Here is a 3,820-nt window from a genome sequence, read left to right as displayed (position 1 = left end):
GCTCCGCTGCAAAAGGCGTTTGTGGAGCTGAAGCCAAAAAAAAATGGCTTCACTGCAGAAGTGAAGCCCTGCCAAACGGAGCCTTAATAGCGTATGCTTAGCACGCTCTAAAAAAATCAAGAAAAATGCCTAGAGCTACTTGAAAGGCGGCTGATTTACAAATATCGTTCTTAGAATAAAAATGGCCGATATACATATATTGCCACGAGAACAAGAATAAAAAGTGGTTCCCCCTCATGTATTCTGGGAGCCCCGCTCAACGGGACCTAATATCATGTTCTATTTAGCTCAATTATTCAATGTGGGTGTAATAAACATAGAACATCTGGGAGTGAAATTGTTCTGCTTTATTGTTTTGTTTTGACAACACAGGAGTTAACAGAGAACACTGGTTATCGACCATTTCGACTGAAGCAGTGAACATGACAGGTGCGTGCAGTGCACTGTGCACCACCCATGCAAATTATTTTATTCTCACACGCCATAGGCGTACAACTGCGAGCAAGTTAGGCCGAGAGTTAGGGTACTGAAACCAGGAGCGGACCCACAGGGTATGCTAAGTGGGCCACGGCATACCCTGTGGAGCATATAATATCTATTTATACTAAATAAATCAACATACTTTTAAAAAACAGTTGCAGCTTAGAACAGTTACAAGATAGTAGTCTAGTGGCTATGCGTTTGGGATTCTAAGCATGAGATTTCAAGTTTGATGCTTGTGTGCTGCACTTTAATTTTAGTTTTCTTTTTTTCTCGGTCATTCATGATCTACAGTTATTTTCTTGGTATAATAGTCAGCAATTTAATTTAAAATTTTCTATATTTTTTATCCTTCACAAATTAACTATGGAACTTGTGCTATAGTTATTATTTATTTTCCTACCACTATTTTTTTGTCATGTACACTTTTTTAATTGTTCCATTTTTATCCTCTATAAATTAACTATGTCACTTCTGTTATGGTTATCTTTTATTTTCTACTAATGTTTTTATTCTGTACAAATTAACTATGGAACTTACTCAACGGTGCATGATCTGTGTGTGAAGAGGGTGGTTACACGGCCTTTTTTCAATTTAGCTCCAAAAAATGTGGAACCCACTTGCAATATGACATTGAGGTGTTTTGATAACTCAACTAAACTAAACAACGAAAGCAAACATTTTCTTTATAAAACAATTGAAGTTTTGTTTTGGTCACTAAACTAACCGGCTCCTCTAATATCATAAATAGTATTATTAAGTGAAGAATTGAGCTATTGACATCTCTATATGTAGTCACTTTTATGAAACAATGGAAGTTTTGTTTTGGTCACTAAATTACTTGTATTTTGTTCTTTAAACTATTTGTCGTCGTTTCTAGCTTAGTTTTTTAATTTAAGGCTTATCATGTTATTTAATAGATGTGGTTTTACTGAATTGAAATATGATTTTACCATATTGGAAATGGTTTTACTGAATTGCCTAAGAATTTTTTTGCGTGGCATACCCTATGATAAAATTCTAGGTCTGCCACTGACTGAAACAATGCCGAAGAAGCGCTTGAGCCTCTCGATCTCCACGCGAACTATGAAGGTGAGCTTCGCCACCACGTCCGCTGGCAGGGTGTTGCCGAAGAGCGCATAGTCAGTGATCTGTAGGCCGGGGTTGGGGCTGCTGTAGGCGGCGAAGGCGATGGCGGTCGAATTGCCGATGTTGTACTGGAAGTGCAGCAACCCCTGCGGGAACACGAAGAGGTCGCCCTTGTTTAGGGTTTTGACGTAGGGTATATTGGTATCGGCGCTGATGAATCCAGCGGAAAGTTTTCCCTCGACGACGAAGAGGAGCTCTGAGGCTTCCGGGTGGGTGTGCATGGGCACGACCCCACCAGACGGGAAATTGACACGCGTGGCGGCGAGGCCGAGGCCATTCAGACCGGGGTACTGTTTAATGGCAATGTTGAAGGGTTGGATGGCCGGGCCGGGCTTGGCTAGGGCATCGGAGTAGAAGTCATTGGAGTCGACGAGGGCCTTGGGCTTGCACGGGTAGCCGGACGGCGTGTCGGGACGGGCCATGTCGGCGACGCAGAAATCCTAGGCCAGAGCGAGGGAGGAGAAGGGCAGGATCAGGGAGAGCAAGGGCACTAGCACGAGGTGGACCACGGCGGCCTTGGGCGCCATGGTTACCTGCCGGGCTAGCTTGCCGCGCACTGCGTCGTCCTTGTAGGTCGTGGCGAGTTCAGAGCTTGTTGTGTCTGGATATGCATATTCTTCAGGCCTTTTTATATAGGCGAGTTTCATGTATAGTATCACGTATGTCCTCACAAGCATTAAAGGTATATATACGTATAGTGAGTTTGACATATCACGAGTCGCATTTGTTCATGCACGTACATGCATGCAGTTAACAGCCTGCCACGGTTGAATGATGCGTGACTGCAGGGTCAGCACAGGGCGTCGAAAAGTATGCATACCATACGTCTTCCCATAATAGCTAGCCAACGTACTACTAGTAGGGTTACGCGAGACGCAAAGTCAAATACGCGAGACGCGACGCCAGCACCCGTGCCCCACCGTGCCCACGCCCCCACCGGACTCGAAGAAGACGACCACGGCTGCTAGGGTTCTGGCGATGAGCTCGCCAGTGTTAAGGAGACCTCCATCTCTGGCTGCCGTAGAAGTTTTATTGGGGGCGGCGGCCTTGACACGACGGTGGTGGCGGATTGAGACGCGACCAGCGAGGCACAGGTGCGCCGCCGAGCAGGTGGCAGGGGCAACCGGTTGGACAGGGCCATCGTCATGGGCGTCGCGGCGGAGCTCACCGGCGCCATGCCTTGGGACGAGGATGAGGTTTGCCGCCGGCGCGCCGTCCTGTAGTTTTTTTTTTATTTTTTTTTAAAATTTAAAACTTCCATTGCAACCAAATATGTTACATACAGGTTATAGAGATGGGGATCATGTTACCCCAATTGAAGCTTTCTATCACGTTCTTGATATTACATGTTGGACAATGAACAAGTGCCTGGCAAGAGAAAAGGCATAAAGTCGGGATGCTTGCACGTCTTGCCCTTTTTGCCAAAACATCAGCTATCTTTTTTTTTGTCTATCAATCTTGATCACAGAATAGCTTTTTGCTTGCTTGATGTCCTGCATTTCAGCAATAATAGGTCGTAGCGACCAATGTCCATGATGGGTACGTGGCGATCTAGCAAGCACGGCGGAAGCCACCACTTGATTGCCAGTTAACAAAGCTGCATTCCGAAGGTCGAGTGCAGCAGCTAGCTTGGCACCAAAAAGGAGGGCATGAGCTTCGGGTTCCAAGACCTGCGCAATGACTACCAAAAAAAGAAGCAGCAAGGGAAATACTACTAGCCAGGGATGAAAACGGATCGGATACGGACGGATATCACCGATATTACATTTGTTTTCATATTTCTGTCCGGATTCGGATTCGAATACGGATAGTGTCAACTATGTCGGATATGATACGATTGGATATCGACATCATAAATATGCGATTTGAGTATTCGGATACGGATACGGCATCGGATGTTGGATATCTGGACTCGGATATGGACAAATCTCAACTCCTCTAAACGGATTCGATTTCGAATACGGTCCGAAAATATCCGTACCGTTTTCATCCATACTACTAGCAGGTTGAGTGAGGATGAGAACTCCAATTCCAGTTTGATTGCCTGTAACTAGATTTTGAGAGTTGACAGAAGCGTCACAAAAAAATTTAGGGCCATCATGAACCTGCAAGGTAGCAAACTGAGAAGCCTGTGCAACAGTAGGAGTTGTAGTAGGATGCGGAAGAAGCTGAGACATAGCCCCGTTCGGCT

General features: G+C 45.3%; 1 pseudogene; it reads right to left on the bottom strand.

Annotated features, from left to right (window-relative positions):
• Positions 1–1,487: 1,487 nt before the first annotated feature.
• Positions 1,488–2,156, bottom strand: LOC136469662 (germin-like protein 8-13; annotated as a pseudogene).
• Between the last annotated feature and the right edge of the window lie 1,664 nt (positions 2,157–3,820).

The sequence above is a fragment of the Miscanthus floridulus genome, chromosome 8 (assembly GCF_019320115.1).
Source record: "Miscanthus floridulus cultivar M001 chromosome 8, ASM1932011v1, whole genome shotgun sequence".
Lineage (NCBI taxonomy): Eukaryota > Viridiplantae > Streptophyta > Magnoliopsida > Poales > Poaceae > Miscanthus > Miscanthus floridulus.
The sequence above is the reverse complement of the archived record's forward strand: the minus strand, read 5'-3'. Positions and strand labels throughout refer to the sequence as shown.